This window comes from Manis pentadactyla, chromosome 3 (genome assembly GCF_030020395.1).
Source record: "Manis pentadactyla isolate mManPen7 chromosome 3, mManPen7.hap1, whole genome shotgun sequence".
NCBI lineage: Eukaryota > Metazoa > Chordata > Mammalia > Pholidota > Manidae > Manis > Manis pentadactyla.
Genome location: NC_080021.1, coordinates 75,425,753 through 75,444,717, shown reverse-complemented (window position 1 = coordinate 75,444,717; position 18,965 = coordinate 75,425,753). Strand labels below are relative to the sequence as shown.

Sequence of the window (18,965 nt, the reverse complement as noted above, 5' to 3'; positions counted from 1 at the left end):
ACTACCAAAAAATTATTAGAACTAATAAATGAATTTAGTAAAATTGCAGGATACAAAATTAACATACAGAAATCTGATGTATTTCATATACTAATAATGAACTAACAGAAAGAGAAATTAGGAAAGTAATTCCATTTACAACTGCACCAAGAAGAATAGAATAACTAGGAAATTAAACTAAGGAGGTACTCTGAAAGTATGACATTGATTAAGAAATCGAAGATAACACAAATAAATGGAAAGATATGCTGTGCTCATGGACTGCAAGAATTAATATTGTTAAAACATCCATGTTACCCAAAGTAATCTACAGATTCAATACAATCCTTATCAAAATATCAAAGATATTTTTCAAGAACTAGAACAAATAATCCTAAAATCTGTATGGAACCAAGTAGAGCACAAACAGCCAAAGCAATCTTGAAAAAAAGAACAAAGCTGGAGTTATCATGCTCCCTGATTTCAAACTATACTGTAAAGTTATAATAAACAAAACAGTATGCTACTGGCCCCCAAATAGTCATGTAGATCAGTGGAACAGAATAGAGAACCCAGAAATAAACCCACAGTTTTATGGTCAATGAATCTATGACAAAGGAGGCAAGACTATACAATGGGCAAGAGAGTCTCTTAAAAAATGGTGTTGGGAAAACTGGACAGCTACATGCAAGAGAATGAAACTGGACCACTGTCTTATAATATACACAAAAATAAACTCAAAATGGATTGAAGGTTCAAATGTAAGATCTGAAACCATAAAATTCCTAATAGAAAATATGGGCAATAAGCTCTTGGACATTGGCCTTAGCAAGTTTTTCTGGATATGTCTCCCCAGGCAAGGGAAACAAAAGCAAAAATAAACAGGTGGGACTACATCAAACTAAAAAGTTTCTACACAGTGAAGGACACCATCAACAAAACAAAAACAACCTACTGAACAGAAGAATATATTTGCAAATGATGTATCTGATAAGGGACTAATATCCAAAATATATAAAGAATTCATACAACCCAACACCAACAAAACAAAACAAAACAGAAAAACACCTAATCTAAAATAGTCCAATTAAAAGAGGAGCAGAAGGAAGAAGTTAAACTGTCCCTGTTTGCAGATGACATGACATTGCACATAAAAAACCCTAAAGAATCCACTCCAAAACTACTAGATATAATATCTGAATTCAGCAAAGTTGCAGGATACAAAATTAATACACAGAAATCTGTGGCATTCTTATATACTAATGATGAACTAGCAGAGAGAGAAATCAGGAAAGCAATTCCATTCACAATCGCATCAAAAAGAATAAAATACCTAGGAATAAACCTAACCGAGGAAGTGAAAGACCTATACTCTGAAAACGACAAGACACTCATGAGAGAAATGAAAGAAGATATGAATAAATGGAAACACATCCCATGCTCATGGATAGGAAGAATTAATATTGTCAAAATGGCTATCCTGCCTAAAGCAATCTACAGATTCAGTGCAATCCCTATTAAAATACCAACAGCATTCTTCAACGAACTAGAGCAAATAGTTCTAAAATTTATATGGAACCACAAAAGACCCCGAATAGCCAAAGCAATCCTGAGAAGGAAGAATAAAGTGGGAGGAATTATGCTCCCTGACTTCAAGCTCTACTACAAAGCCACAGTAATGAAGACAATTTGGTACTGGCACAAAATCAGACCCACAGACCAGTGGAATAGAATAGAGTCCAGATATAAACCCAAGCATTTATGGTCAATTAATATATGATAAAGGAGCTATAGATATACAATGGGGAAATAGTCTCTTCAACAGCTGGTGTTGGCAAAACTGGACAGCTACACATAAGTGAATGAAACTGGATTATTGTCTAACCCATACACAAAAGTAAACTCAAAATGGATCAAAGACCTGAATGTAAGTCATGAAACCATAGAAGAAAACATAGGCAAAAATCTCTTGAATATAAACATGAGCAACTTTTTCCTGAACGCATCTCCTCAGGCAAGGGTAACAAAATAAAAAAATGAACAAATGGGCCTATATCATGCTAAAAAGCTTCTGTACAGCAAAGGATGCTATCAGCAGAACAAAAAGGCATCCTATAGTATGGGCGAATATATTTGTAAATGACATATCTGACAAGGAATTAACATCCAAAATATATAAAGAACTCATATGCCTCAACACCCAAAAAGCAAATAACCCTATTAAAAAATGGGTGGAGGATATGAACAGACAATTCTCCAAAGAAGAAATTCAGATGGCCAACAGGCATATGAAAAGATGCTCCACATTGCTAATTATCAGGGAAATGCAAATTAAAACCACAATGAGATATCACATCACACCAGTTAGGATGGCCAACATAGAAAAGAATAGGAACAACAAATGCTGGCAAGGATGTGGAGAAAGGGGAACCCTCCTACACTGCTGGTGGGAATGTAAACTCATTCAACCATGTGGAAAGCAGTATGGAGGTTCCTCAAAAAACTAAAAATAGAAATACCATTTGACTCAGGAATTCCACACCTAGGAATTTACCCTAAGAATGCAGTTTCCCAGTCTCAAGAAGACATATGCACCCCTATGTTTATCACAGCACTATTTACAATAGCCAAGAAATGGAAGCAAGCTAAGTGTCCATCAGTAGATGAATGGATAAAGAAGATGTGGTACATGTACACAATAGAGTATTATTCAGCCATAAGAAGAAAACAAATCCTACCATCTGCAACAACATGGATGGAGCTAGAGGGTATTATGCTCACTGAAATAAGCCAGGCAGAGAAAGACAAGTATCAAATGATTTCCCTCATCTGTGGAGTACAAGAACAAAGAAAAAACTGAAGAAATAAAACAGCAGCAGACACACAGATCCCAAGAATGGACTAAAAGTTACCAAAGGGAAAGGGACTAGGGAGTAGTGAGTGGGAAGTGAGGGAGAAGGGGAAAAGGGTCATTACGATTAGCACACATAATGTAGCGGAAGGGCACAGGGAAAGACAGTATAACACAGAGAAGACAAGTAGTGATTCTATAGAATCTTACTACACTGATGGACAGTGCCTGTAATGGGGTATGTGGTGGGGACTTGAAAATAAGGGGAATCTAGTGATCACAAGGTTGCTCGTGTAATTGTATATTAATGATACCAAATTTAAAAAAAATTAAAAAAAGAGGAACAGAGGGCCTGAATAGACATTTTTCCAAAGAAGACATATAGATGGCCCACAGACACTCAAAAATCAGTGATGCTCAGCATCACTAATCATCAGGGAAGTGCAACACCAAACAGCAGTGTGATTTCACCTCATGTGGCTATTATCAAAAAGATGAGAAACATCAAGGGTTGGAGAGGCTGTGGAGAAAAGGGAACCCTTGTGCACTGTTGGTGGAAATGTAAATTGATGGAGACACTATGGAAAACAGTATGGAGGTTCCTAAAAAAACTGAAAATAGGAATACACTGTAATCTAGAAATTCTACTTCTGAGTATTTACCCCAAGAAAAGTAAAACACTAATTCAAAAAGACATATACGCCCCTATGTTTGTTACAATAACTAAGATAGGAAAGCAACCTAAGTGTCCATCAATAGATGAATGCATAAAGATATGATCTATCTATCTATATGATATATATATTCTATTATATATATATATATATATATATATATATATATATACACAATAGAATATTGCTCAGCCATAGAAAATAATGAAATCTTGACACTTGTGACAACATGTTAAAATCTAGAGGGTATTATGCTAAGAGAAAGACAAATATCAGATGTTTTCACTTACATGTGGAATCTAAAAACAAAACAAGCAAGCAAGCAAACAAACAAAAAACAGAAATAGACTCATAAATACAGAGAACAAACTGGTGGTTGCCTGAGGAGAGAGGTGTGTTGGGATGGGTGAAATAAGTGAACGGAATAAAGGGGTACAAAATTCCAATTATAAAATAGTCACAGGGATGAATAGTACAGCATAGGGAATATAGTCAATAATATTGTAAAAATTTTATATTACAATGGATAGTAACTACAGTTATTGTGGTAAGCATTTTGTTAATATATTTAATTGTTGAACCACTATGTTGCACCCTTGAAACCAATATAATTTTGCATGCCAATTAAAAAAAAGAAGCCCTTGCAGTAAAAGCCGTTTTGCCTTTTGGACTATATGATCCAGCAGACTCCATGGTCCTCAAGGTGTCTGGGAAGAAAGGGATGCTGACTAGAGTCTCTGGCAAGTCCCAAAGAATTCAGCAGACTTCTGGGGTTCTGGAGCAAGGCAGAGAACTGTACACTCTTTGAAATATATCCCTTGACATGTTATTGGGCACTGGTAGAGACAGACCATCTAAACATTGAATAAATACCAATTGAATATATGCCGAACTGCCTATCATTAGCTGAGTTCTATCAGCTCCACCAAGATACAAGATCAGACATTCCAGGATTAATTCAACATAGAATAGAAGTGGTACATCCTAGATTGAGCTTGAGCTGGTCTGGAGGACACAAATAAGCTGGTGGTTCCGGCATCTGTGTCACCTAGTACTGTGCACTGATGTCTTTCCCTCAGCTCACATCTGTTGCCACAGTGGGGATTTCTTATGACCAGCTGATGGAAAAAAACCCAAGTTTGGCTTAGAGATGAATTAGGTATATTGACACAAGCTGAAAATGGATTGTTGCTGCTCTATAGCCTCTCTTGTGGCCCGGAAAGATGTTGTGAGGGAGAACCTTTGATGCACAGAGCTTCACCATCAGGTATGGTCATCTGCTCTGTGTAGAAAGAGTGTGGCTCAAGGAAAGAATATACATGGGTTCTGGGAAGTGACAGATGACTTGGCTAGATTTTAAGAAAAGCATAGAACAAGAAGGAGACAAGAAGTTCTAGGGATAAGATGTGTGGATGAACCAATGGGAGTGGTCATAAAGCATGAAGATCTTTGCATTGCATGTGGACACTCACTGAGAGCCATGGCAGCAGGAGTTCTTAACCACCAAACAGATAGGATGACTTGGTCAGTGGATGTCTGCCTCTGCCTTTGGCTTCCCTGGTACATGAGCAAAGGGCTTATGAATGGAGCAGTTATAAAGGCAGAGATGGAGGCTATGCATGGGCCCAACAGCATGGACTTTGTCTCACTAAGGCTGTTGTAGCTACTGCTGTTGTTGAAAGTAAGATCTGTTGGCTCAATGAAGCTGAGCTTCTCAGCCGACCAGAATGGCACGGTGGTGAAAGTTATATAGGTCTCTTCCCTTCCTAAAGAAAGCAATGGTTCAGGCTCACTGAGAATGATGCATATTCTGGATATGGATTTGTCCTTTCTGTCTACAAGACTTGGCCATTACACTATACAAGGGCTCAGAGAGAGTCTGATTCACTAACATGGGATTGCACATAACACGTCTTTAGACCAAAGACTCACTTTAGGGCAAAGGAGGTGAGGCAGCAGGCACATGACCATGGGATTGCTGATTCAACCCCATGCCACACTATTAAAAAATTACCAACCTGATAGGATAGTGGAAAAGCATTTCAACAAAGCAACTGAGATACCAGCTTGAACATGACACCCTGTGTGGATGGGGTGCTATTTCAGTATGCAGTAGACTTTTTTAGACTAATGCTGTTATATGCGCGATACCCCTAAGAGGTAAATACAGGACTCCAGGACATAGATGTGGCTTTGTTCTCCAGTAGTTCCACTCTCATGACTCACTTGGGAAATTTGTGTTTTCCATCCATATAGTCTTAGAAAGCCTGATTCATAGAGGAGGCTGCTTACACCAAGAAACACAGTGAGGGTCCCAGTAAACATAAAGCTGTGGCTGCCCCTCTGGTCACTTGGTCTCCATATGCCAGTAGCTAAATGGGCAAAGAAAACTTTGCTACACTAGGAAGAGCCATTGATCTCAATCATCACGAGGGAAGTGGACTGTTGTCATGTACAGAGGTCAGGGAGGCACAGCTTTGGCATTTCGAGGGTCCTGCTGCAGGGTCTCTTGGTGTTCTCAGGCTCAGTTTAAATTGAAGTTGGGTAAGTATAGCAACCATGGCCTGATCATGGCATGGTCAGAAGGGCTTAGCTCCTGCATGAACACCACCCCCAGCCAGAGTGCTACCCAAGGGTAGGGGAATCTCGACGGGGTGGTAGAGCAGGGAAATTATGATGATCAAGTATGGCCTTGTGGCCAGCTACAGCAGTGGGGGCTGTGGTCCATTCCACTGACCATCTCCTTGAAAGGTCCTCTTAGGGACTGTGACCCAAAATCATGGACAAGCCATGCCTGGAGTGAGTGAACCTAATGTGAGAAGCAAGTGGAAGGGGTGGACTGTGGTGGGTCTGTGGTGTTCTGCTCAGAACCACTTTCTGGAGCCTGAATGTCCCAGCTGCTGTGTGTGTCTGCTGCTCACAGCTACCAGTAATCTTTTTCTCTAAAACATTTCCCTCAGCTGATAGGAACAGCCTTGTGAAGATTTGCACTGCCTTCCAGCATGGAGTGTCCCACAGGCAATGACTGACTAATCTTTTGCATCAAGTGATCAGGTTGTGTTATGCTCTAGAACTCCCACCACTCCCTACCATGGATCAGGCCAAGGCTGGACTGTACCTGAAACAACAGCCTTTCTTAGCACTTTGCCTTACCTCCAGGCTTCCCTCCCTCCCTCCCTCCCCAGCTTTTCCTGTAAGGCACTCCATCAACAAATCCTGATCACCCGAGTCTGATTTTCTCTGATTTTCTCCCTCATTTGGTGCAGGGGCCTGGGGAGAAGGCATCTGTTCACTATTCTATGAACAAAACTATGAACTCTCATGAATGGAGCCCGCAGCTGGCAGATTACCATGGAAAGCAACGTTTACCCAGGCCCATGTCTTATTTTTATGTTTTAGAAAAGCACACTGAAATATACAGCTGGCTGAACTTTAACGAGAAAATAGCAGAATGGAAGAGAAAGGATATAGGTGTCACACAGTCTTCTGTAACTCAGCCCAGAAACAACCATCACACTTCCATTTCTATTTCATAGGCAGAACTTGTTACATGGCCCACCTGTAAGAGGAGGGATGGACAAGGGTTAGATTAGGAATCTCTACAGCAATCAACACACATTTGGCAAAGTCGTTTTTTTCCCTACTGAGTTTTCTGGTATTACTTTCTCTCCTTTCGCTGAGTGTTAGTGGCCACCTCAAACCATCCCAAACAAGCAATGCAGAAGAGGAGAGAGATTTTTGTCTTCAGTATGTTTGTTACAGTGACAAATTAGGAAGAACTTGATTGATTTGATTTGGGCTAAATACCACTAAATGAGAGTAAAGTCACTTTGACTATACTTCAAGGTTCAATTTGAAACAAAATGGTAGCTCATAAACATTCTATTAGGCACATTTTCTGCAATTTTTTAACAATTTGCAATAAAATTTTGCATGTGGATAGAACCTATAAGGACACATGATTATACCAAGAGAAGTGCACAGTTTAGAGAATCACTGGGTGCTACCAGGAAAAATGTAAAAGTTTACAGTTCCTTTGATATTAAGGCACATTATCATAATGACTGCCATTACTGGCTTTGGGGCCACATTCCATAATGAGCCTTTTTTGGGACTTAGTGTTGGATAGAAGTGCCAGGGAAACTGTTTTTATTAATGAATGTGTAGTTCTCATCTGTAACAATGACAATTCTGTATTATTCTGTGAATAAAATTCTGCTGAATTCACAGACAGGTGACACTGTGTGGGCACTAATGTATATAGAACTCTCTGTTGTAATAAGGCTGCTATTATCTTTAACACAATAATATTGAATGTGCCCTGGACTTACCAGCTGGTGCTACTAGCTAAGATTGGACTTCACTCTTTGGGGTCTAATTTAGGTGGCAACTTATAGCCCTATGTGTGATTTCCAACCTCTGAAATTCCCATTCTTGTTTTTATTTTATTTTTTTCTTGCTTTCACTGTCCCTTCCCTTCTTGTGTGTTTCTGTAATGACTCCTTTTGCATCCAAATTCTTCTCTAATGGAAATACACATAAATCCCCTTTGTCAGAGAAGGCTGTTGGCTTTCATTGTCATTCCTGGGGTCTGGGGCAGATGCATCCTTGTGCTGTGTCTCCCATCCCACCCCCTAGCCTTTGCATCAAGTGATCAAGTTTTGGTGGTGGTGGGGTAACTCGGGAGTTCTGCAAATGGCAGTATCATTTCTTTCAAAATAACGCATTCTCTAAGCAGCAGTGACTGCTTTGGGCTGGAAAGGGACATTAAACATCACCAGCGTTTGGTCCACACAGTATGCTGGTCCAACAGAGGGCTTTATAAGGCAGGTGGAAGGTCCTGGGTCTTGTTGGCCTGCTCATACATGGCACCCAAGGGCACCCTTGCACACAAATCAGACGCTTTCCAGTCACGGAGGGGAGAGGCCGATCTGGGCTTGTGCACGGTACTCCTAGGAGCAATTTCATTTTCCTCCATTATCTGCCTGCAGATGAACCACTTAGGGATTGTTTGGGGAAGGCAGAGCCTTGGTCCATGTGGCCTTTGCACCATCACTGGTTTCCTCCCTCGCCCTTGGTGCCCATGTGTGCCCTGCAGCTCTGTACTGGAGGAGGAGAATCAGGAAGGAGAGTCCACCACATCCCTGGGAAGCTATTTCTGTCAGCTGAAAAGGCCATTTAAGCAAAACACTTAATTACCTTTCCTCGTTCCTGCAACCCCTGGGAAAGTATGAGGCAGTTGGATAATGAGCTTAGAGAGAACAAGCAGCTTGGTGAGGGCTGAGACTCCATCAGGCTGAGGAGTGACCGCATCCAATCTATCATGAAATGGGAAGCAGCGGACAGAGCCAGAGGGTGGTGTAAACAGGCTCCTCTGCGGCATCCCTTCATTATGTCACCCGTCACGTTGGAAATTCCTAGAACATTGAAGGCTTCTAATTCTCAGGTAAAGCTACCAGGCCTGGCCTGCGATTAGCCAGTCTTCTGAAGTGGAGGACTTTGGACAGCATGGTTTTGTGTAGAGAGCCCTTGGCTGAGCATCTCCCCAGTGTGGTGACCGCAAGCTCATGCCACCCTCTGGGGCTCAGGTTTCGACTGATGAAATTGAGAACATTGGACTTGAAGGACTTGCTACAGTAGTTTTAAATTCTATAATGTTAAAAAAAGTTGTTTCAGGTGTAGGGGAGTTGGGCAGATGGGGGTGTCCTTGCAGCTGGTGGCCTGGCGCCAGCTGGGGACGCAGAGCGGTTGCATCCCCGAGGGTGCAGGCCAGGCTGGAGGCACTGCCCCCCCCCGGGGTTGCCAGAGCCAGTAACCAGGGGCCTGCCTGAAGAGGCACAGCCTGCCAAATGAGAGACATAAAGAGCTGAGCATGGAGAAGGGAGGGTGCTGGCCTGAACGGAGAGCCTGGCGTCTTTAAAGAGCGCAAGTCAGCCCCAGCTGGAGAGGATGACAAATGGCTTGCCTCTGTGGTTGAGCTCACTGGGTGTTGTGTTTTGGCTTATATCCATTTTTGCCTCAGTGTGTCTCATGAATTCTGTTCCTTTGTTTTCTCTGCTCGGACCTGGCATCTGCCTGTGCCAACCCAATGAAGGACTGAGGCCACGCAGCTTCCCACCCACTGCGTCGGCCCCTACTGCCTGGCCCTGTCTGGCCACCACCCCCTGGGCTCTGTCCCACAGCTGGAACGTCATAGCCACCCACATTTTCCCAGCTGCCCACCCTCCTGCCCATCCTCCTGCCCTGGGGTCTGGTCTCACCTTTCCTGGCAGTAACTGCTCTGCCTCTGGTCCCTGCATGCAGACTGCTGGTGAGGGAGACTCTGAGGGTGAGACAAGAGGGGGACCGAAGGCCACCACGCTCCGTGCGAGCCAGCCTGGGGGACTGCGAAAGTCACTCCACTTCACTGACTCACTAAATCACCGAGGGTCTATCTCCCAGCACTGGGTGCTGGAGGCGCAGAGGGTGCAGCTCCCTCTGCAGAGTCTAGAGGTGGGCAAACAGGGATGAAAATAGGTAAGCAAAAAATTAAATTAAATAAATAAGTTAAAAAATTCTTATAAAGAGTAAATACATCAGAACAGAATGACTACTATGGAGAAAAACAAAGTAGTGAAGGAAGACAGGAAGAGCCAGGGTCAGGAAGGGGCTTATGGTTTTAAATCAGGTGGTCAGAGAAGGTCTCATGGAGGAAGGAGGCTTGATTAAAATTCTGAGGGACATGAGGGAGGAAGCCATGTAGATATCAGGGGAAAGAGGACTCCAGACAAAGGGTGTAGCAAGAACAAAGGCCTGGAGGCACAGTTGCACTTAGTGAGTGCGAGGTGTGGCTGGGGCTGCTGGAGGAGGTTAGGGCAGAGGTCATATCAGAGAGGAAATGGGGTTGTAGGGAGATGGTATAGGGCTTTGTGGACCACTGTTCGAGTTTTACGAGGGTCACTTCTGGCTATTTGCCAGAGGAAGGACTATCTGATTATGTTCAGAGGCTCCCTCTGACCGCCGAGATGAGAGAACACCAACAGGAGACCACAGCCGAGAAGGTTGCCTGGTTAGGGCAACAGTGACCCATACTGGGAGACATGGTATGTCTCGGCCCAGGCTGGCGGTGGTGGAGGAGGTGAGAAATAGTCACAGTCTCAGGTGAAAGGTGAAAGGTGGAATGGCATGAGTTACCGGTCACCTGGATGTGGCAGATGAGAAGAAGTGTGAAACCCAAGATTTTTCTGAAATTCTTGGTCTGAGCAACTGTAAGAATGGAGCAATTTATCATAACGACAAGGAGAAGGGGCTGGGGAGCAGTTCGGGGTGAGGCCGGTGGGGAGCTCAGTGTTGGGTGGGTTTGTTTGAGATGCCTATCCATTATCCAAGCGGAGGAGGACTCCAGGGCTGTCAGGAACTCAGGGGAAGACAGTAATCACATGTAAATTTGGTGTCCACAGCAAATAGATGGCATTTAAGGCCACTGGACAGAACAAGATTACCCATGGGGTGCAGAGAGAAGACAGCAGAGAGAGAGAGATAAAGGTGTGAACCTGGGGCTCCAGTATGAGGAGTCCAGGGAAGGCCAAAAAACTGACAACAGGAGAGAAAGTTTTAGTTAAGAGGAGAACAAGGAGAATGGGGTGTGCCGGAGAGCATATGCAGTGCTTCAAGGAGGAGGGAGTTAGCCACGTCAAGACAAGGCCTAAAGATGACAACAGCAAAGTGGAGGCTACTGGAGAGCCACGTTTTCTGCCAAGAACACTCTTCAGTGTGCTTTGAGGGTGTCTCCTGGCCTTTTCCTTAGCCACAGGGGCAGGCTTGTAGGCCTAGGTCTGGCCAACTGTAGTGCTTGGTTCAGAGATGAGCACATGGCCCAGATGGGCCGATTAAACTTCTCTCCAGACATTTTCTCCTGGAGCTGTCAGGATAGACTTGGCTCCTTCCCCTGAGGTTGCTAAGTGTTGGGATTCGAGTCATGACCTCCTGTGGACATCAGCCTGCTGGGTGGGCTCACTCTCTAAAGATGGAGAGAGACAGAACACTGACAATAGCACCAATCCAGCTCTGGGTGCAGCTCTGCCTGCAGCCTGCTACTCCCTTGGACTCCATTTCTGTCCCAGCCAATAACTGTGCTGGGCTAGTTTGGATCATCCTTTGCTCGTGGGCATTCCCAAGTACATGTAGGGAGTTTTCCCTGATGGCTGCTACTCAACAGCGGAGAAAGCACGAGGAAGGCGTGTTGCTGACTCACTGGTCAAGCAAAGAGTGACTAGATAGGGCTCTGAGTCAGAGACACTGGCAATCCTTGCCATGCAGTCCTCTTAATGAACCTGACTAAGCAACCCCTGGGTTCAGGACTATTCTTAGCTGCCTAGAATTGCAAGAAAGAGGCCAGCCTGGGCAGGACAAAACAGGGTCACCTCCCTATCTCCTCTTGTAGCAGCCTCTGACGCAGGTCTGAAATCTGGGGCAGGTAAGGTTGCAACCAGAGAAGTGGATGAGGGCATCAGGTTCCATCTGTGACCCAAGAGGTGGCATCCTGTGGGGCCGCCAGGGCTTGGTACTGGGAGTTCCAAGTTAGTGTGAAAGCAAGTGTGGGGGGACTGCTGTGGGCTTAGAGGAGGGCAGGTTCAGCATCTGGGGAATGCAGATGAAGTAATGGGAGACCAGGGCACAGGAGCAGTTGCTAAAACAAACTGACTAATCTCCTGGATGAGGTTTCTCTGGCTTTGAGCGGTTTTTAAAGGGCCAGTCACACTCAAATGCAGTGTCTTCAAGACCCAATGAGCAGAGCACAAGTCCACTCATGGTGGCTTTGGGCTGTGAAGATTCAGTATGCATCTTCTCAGTGTGGAAAGGAAATCAATTTGTTTCTCTTTTTCTTCTGGGTCCATGGGCAGAGAGGTTGTTCAGGCATCTATTGCCCTCCCTTAGCTGGGCAGATGCATGAGTGTACCTGGGAAAGCTTTTATCTTCTCACCCAGCAGTCCCACTAATGTAAATAGTGATAATCCCTGGTTACCTTCACTGCATATGCCAGTCAAGACTCCAGAGAGCTCTGTGATATCTATGTACCAAAGGTCTTGGTATAAATCCCTCCTATCTCAAATGGTTACCTCATTGCTTGCTTCTATTGCAGGATTTCTTCTGTTCTTGGAGAAGACACACCTTTCATACCAACCCTTTCATCATCCAACTATGGTTGAGACTTCCTTCCAATCACATACTTTATTCCTGTTGTGGAATATGAAGGCTACCAATTCAATAAACCTCATTAAATGTAGTGCCACACATTTGGAATTTGTAGTATTTGACAGAAGCTGAAATGAAATTTACTTATCGCTCTGATAATCATTGAAAATGCACATGTCTGGAGTGAACACATTTGTAGGAAGGGTGAATTTAAAGTGTTTAAGAGAGGAACTTTTAAATACCCTCAAGCACATTAAAATGTCATAGTGCACCCAAATGACTGATGGCGGGTACATATAACCTTCTAGTCACAAAAAGTGGGTCTTCGAAGATTTCTGGAAAGCAGTGGCTGTACAGCCTACTTTTATTTACTGCAATAAAACTACATAAAAGCCCTGTCATTCGCCCTTCTCACTAATTCACTTTCATCTTCTCCCCCAGTCGGTCTGAAAATGCACATTTTACTTTATGACTATCTTCAGTGAGGTATATTCTTGATGCCACAATTGAATTCTGCTAGCTGCTAAAACAAAAGTTCCCACATCGTAGCAGCTTTACATACTGAAAGTTTGTATTTTGATCATGTCACAGTCTAAGGCTGATATTTCTGGTTGGGCAACAGTCCTCCATGATGTGAGTCAAGGGCCTGGCTTCTTCTATCACGTGGCTTTGCCGGGTTCAACATGCGGCTCCCAAGACAGGCCTAGGAGCCAACTTAATCTAGCCATCTGGGAGGGGAAAAGTGCATGGAGGATCACACACGGCTCTATGGTCCAGACCTGGGATTCTCATCCTTTTCTGTGGACCAGAGCCGCACTGATATAGAGCTGTGGCCACATGTCCCTGCAAGGAAGGCTGAGAAGTGTAATTGGCATATAATAAACATACGTTTCTGCTTTCTATAGTTACAATCAAGAGGGTTTTGACTCTGACAGGGCCCAGGCTCTCACCCCAAAAGTACTCAGGAATACTCCCTGGGGCAGGCCCCATGATCTGGAGTAAATTTTTTACATGAAATTAATTTCCTTTATTTGCTATTCTATTTTTATCTCACTGGCTTCTAGGCTGGAATTAAACATCTTAAAATGTTCTATAATAACACTTCAAAAAACTGAAAAAGGGAAGAGCCTGGCAAAGGAATGACCCTATTTTCTTATAAATGATCTGAAAATAAGAGGCTCCACACCAAAATACTTCAGGAGTCTGAGCGGATGGGACCCAGCTCCTACTCTTGCTCTCATACTCCATCTCTCACTCTCCGTGAGACCCGGGTATCACTTGTCACCGATTACCCAGCTCTCAGAATTTGGGACGTTGACCCTGGTGCAGCAGGGACCCACCTCAAATTCCCTGCTGGAGAGTTAACTCCCACCCTTGGAGAGATAAATCTCCAGCCCACCACATAGTAGCTGTGAAGTTTCAGCAACTTATCTAAACTTCCAGAGGTTTAATTGTTCTGTAAATTATTCTCCCTGTTCCCTTATTCTGCACCAATGTGGTTAATAATCCCCATCGCATAGGGCACTGTAAGGGCTCCTTGGATATTGAAGGCGTGATCACCTAGCATGGTGTCTGACACCATCAATCACTACGCTGCCTTGCTGTCTTCCCCCACACAAGCAAAGGTGAAACACAAGGGCCTCATGGGAAGGTGGTGCCTCTGTGCTCGCGGCTTCTCTGCTGCCCAGCTGGCGTCACCAGGATCCAATTGCAGCCGTGGTTCTTTGCATTCAGGCAGAAATCAGGGGACTGGGGGTGAGGAGGGAGTAGGAGGCAGACAAAGGAGCAATTACCCCCACATGACTGCCTACTAAGAATACTGGCTGGATAAAAGGCTTTTCTGCAGTTTGGTTTTGCAAATTCTGCTCCAAGTACCCAAGAGGTAAAACCTTCAGTCCGCAGGATAGCCCAGATTTCATTGTCCCAGTATAATTCCATTTTACTAACCTCTGGCATTTTCTATGCTCCTCCTCTTCTCTTGAGTATTTCCTTGATTCATCAGCAGCTAGGTGCTCCAGTTAACACAATTTCCACTGATCAAGCCAGGCTAACCTTAGCATTCTTCACAGACACATACACAGACACAGACACACACACACACACACACACACACACACACACACACACTCAGACACACACACACACGCAAACACTCAGACACACACACACACAGACACACACACACACACACACACACACATACAGGCATACTCTCCAAGCAAAATCACACACACACACACACACTCAGACACACACACACACACACACTCAGACACACACACACACACACAGGCACACACACACATACACACTCAGACACACACACACACACAGACACACACACACACACTCAGACACACACACACACTCAGACACACACACACACAGACACACACACACAGGCATACTCTCCAAGCAAAATCCTGACTCTGCAGGGAGGGTGGGTTGTACACTCTGTTTCTCAGGCTATGCCCGAGTATATGTTGGAGGAGGATGAAAATCACTTCCCCCAGCTATCCTGAACTAAGTTTAGGAGAATTGATTATAATCCTTAAATCTTACACAGGCTTATTTCTAACTTAGTTCTGGTATCCCACTTTGAGCCAGTCTGGGGATAAAAAAGCTCTTTTCCCTGGCAATACTGCTTAACTGTGCTCCAACAAGACTGATATTCTGGATAAATAAGTGAAAGCCTGGACTGTTTCAGTAATAATCCTAAAGATCAACAGAAGAAATTGCTTGAAGTGGATGGATAAAGTTCTTGGGATAATCCTGCCCAAGCCCTCTACAATTCTTTTATGATGCCTTTATATATGTCAGTCTTTCACCTAGGAAGAGTCCAAAGCATCCCCCAAATGAATGTGTAGTGCTGGTGGAAAGGAGCATGGCCGTAGCGAAAGGGATTAGACTTGAAACATTTTTTGAAGGAGTGTTGGGAGAAAAAGTCCCATTGATGTGAACTGAAACTCTGGGGAAATCTTTTAAGCATATTTCAGTGAAATGCAGATATAGTAACCTTTCTCACTTTGTTGTAAATGTCAGGGACAGCAAGATGACCCAGTGAGCCAGGTGAGCATGGATGCAGCGGTGAAGTTGTCCCGTGGGCTGCAGTGACGTGGGGCACCGTGACGGCAGGGTTTAGGTGAAAGGCGTGGTCTGGCAGGTCCGGTTGGGGCTGGAGAACAAAGTCACTAGCAGTTGGCACTGTGGATTGGTGGTGAGCAGAGGAATTTAATGGAATTAGGTGGAATGGGATGTGTTTACTACAAGGAATCCAGACCAGAGATGGAAGCTTGGCTGGTGCTTGAGAAGCATGTAAATCCAGAGGCTGGGGCTGGAGCTGTGAGTCATTCTCTTAAGCCTTATTTCTCAACAGGAAGATTCACAGTCTCCTTTCAGTCTCCCTTGCTCTGGTCCAGAATCTTCCAGAATTTAATATCAAAGTAGCAAAGGGAAACTATATGGAGGTTACTTCTGATTGACCACAAAATTCTGTTCTTCTCATTATCCATAAAAATAAAGGAAATATACTTTTTAAGTTGAGGTGGAATTGACATAAAACAAACTGCATATTTAAAAAGTGCACAAGTTACTAACTTTGACAATGGTCTACACCTATGATAGCATCAGCACAATCAAGAGAAATAATTTATCCTTCACTCCAAAAATTCCTTGGACCCCTTTGAAATTCCCCCCATCTTTGTCCCTTCTTACTGTAATTCTTCTTTCCCAGGCAACCATTGATCTGCTTTCTGTTATATTAGTTTACATTTTCTAGAATTTTTATAAGTGAATCATACAGTATGCATCCGTATTTGGTCTGGCTTCTCTCATGAGATTCATCCATGTTGTTTGTATATTTCAGGAGTTCATTCTTTTTTGTTGATAAGTAGTGTTTCACCAGATGGGTATTCGACAATTTGTTTATCCATTCAACTGCTGGTGGACATTTAGTTGTTTCCAGGTTTTGGATATAACAAATGAGGTTACAATGAACATTCATATATATGTCTGCAAATGGAGATACACTTTCTTTTGTCTTATGTAAATATCTGGTAATAGAAAGGCTGGGTCATACAGTAGGTATACATTTAACTTTTAAAGAATCTTACAAACTGTTTCCATTTGGTTGTACCATTTTAGATTAATAAACTATCAATGTATGAGAGTTCTGGTTTCTCTATATCTTCACTGGGATTTCATAAAGTCTGTCTTTGTCATTTTTGGCATTCTAATACATGTGTTGTGGTATTTTGCAAGTCCCTAATGACTAATGGTGTTAAGCATGTTTTTTTGAGCTTATTTGTCACCTGTCTATAGTCCCTCCTCCTTCCTACTTTGAGCCCTTTCTAACAGAAGTTTAGGTTAGCTGGCCTGCGATGAATTCATTTTTCTAGATGAGAGAATCAAAATTTCTTGAGCAACCAGTAATGTACTGTGCTATGCATCTGGCCAAAAAAGAGGAATAAAACCCATTTCCTGCTCTTGAGAAACTGACGGTCCAATGAAAAGCTTTCAATTTAGGCTTATGTCTAGCCAGTCTGAAATTCAGAGTTGGCTGTTCAGCAGTGTAGGGACAAGGTTTTGTTGAGCTTAGCAGAACCCAAAAATATGCAGGAATTTGGCTTCAAACTAGTGTTGTTTTCATGATATTCGATAGAAAATCCCATGAAGATGACACTGAACTTTGACCCCTCTGCCTCCTAAATGAGAAGAAGGTATCTGTGTCTAGGTACCTGCAGCCCTGTTTTCAGTGTGAGTCTCCCCAGGTTAAGTGAAGTTGTGCAGTTGCCATTTACTTGAGCTCTTACGGGCCATGGATCTTGATGTAATTCAACCAACTTAACTTCTCTCAAGAATCTAACTGATGTTTACAGATGAGGAGATAGATTCAGAGAGGATAATTAATTTGTCCGAGGCCACACAGCCATCTAGGGATGGAAGCAGGGATTCTGAACCTAGCCCTGCTCCCAAAGTGCAAGCCTTTCCCTGAAGGTTCTGCTGCCTTCCATGGGAGCAGCGCTGGGCTTCAGTTATTCAGGCTATTTCTTTGAGCTTTTGCTGTTCATGGGAGAAATAACCTCCCAAGCTCTTTCTGTTCCCACAGCCTCCTCAGCCCCAGGCTTGTGACTAGCCCCTATTACTCAGAAGAACTTGTGAAACTCCCTACTTCTTTATATTCAGGCTTCGGCATGTTAGCTTTTTGTTTTCAATGCAGCACCTGCCCTGCTTTTATAGAACAAAAATCCAGTTTCATTCTGAAAATGAAAAAATGACAATTGGTTCCTGGAAAACAATCCAGATTCCAGGTCCCCACTTGGGCACAATCTGTAGTCAAGGTTTCTGGTTGGACACTTCCAATACCAGCCTGACTCCTTGGTAAGGGCTTTCTTTCAGAGATATCAAACCAGGGGAAAAGGAAAAAGACTCTTTCTTTCTCTTGTTGTTCCAGATCAGATAACGTTGCCTGATTAGTTCCTCCACCATGAATTTGCACCGCATGTACCCACATGCCAGTCCTTTGCTAAAAGGCCATCAGCTATATTGCTTCCTGCACAATCATTCATACTTTGCTTCATGCCTTCCCTTCTCCACCTCTGTTTCCGGCTCCTCCCCCTCAAGTAGCAAAATACTTGCAAAGAAAATGTGTCAACAGGTGAAATTTATAGGAGTTTCCTGGCCCATACAGTAATGTGAACCACAGGCATGCCCAAAGGAGAGAGTTTCTTACCCAAACACCCTCTTGAATGTGGCCTGATTCATTCACAGATGAGGTCTCTAGAAAAACCAGTTATCTTTTTTATGGAATCAGAGTGCGGAGCTCCTGTTTGGGAAGAGAGGCTCTGATGGATGTCAGTGGGATTATTTAGTTGCAGTTATAGAAAAACCCAACCCAAACTGGCTCAGTCAAAAAGGAAATGTGTTGACTCAGCAGCTGAAAATAAGATGGCTAATTTCAGGCACATTCTATTCAGGGCTCAAGCATATCAGTGAACCCACTTATTTTTTTAATCTCTATTTCTTTGTTCTGCCTTGTATTATGCTGACTTCAGCCTAGAGTTTTACAGGTACTAACAAGGTCCCTGCTAACCTACTGATTCTCTTATGTTTTAGGTCAGACGTTATGAGTAACAATCTCTCTCCCAGGAGGCACAGTGAAAATGCCATTGCATCCCATTGACTTTGACTAGGTCCCTTATGATCCAGGAACGTCAGTGGACATGGAAATGAGATGCCTGATAGCTTCAGCCTGGTGCCGAAGCTCCATCCCCGAGGCTGGGTGTGGA

At 43.5% G+C, this 18,965-nt stretch overlaps 1 long non-coding RNA gene across 1 annotated transcript; it reads right to left on the bottom strand.

Moving 5' to 3' along the window:
• Nucleotides 1-6,919: 6,919 nt before the first annotated feature.
• Nucleotides 6,920-18,630, bottom strand: LOC118923546 (uncharacterized). The gene is made up of 3 exons (XR_005029227.2): nucleotides 18,410-18,630; nucleotides 9,765-9,990; nucleotides 6,920-7,063 (listed from the first exon to the last, which is right to left on the bottom strand). It is a non-coding gene; the product is annotated as an uncharacterized LOC118923546 (long non-coding RNA).
• Nucleotides 18,631-18,965: the final 335 nt, after the last annotated feature.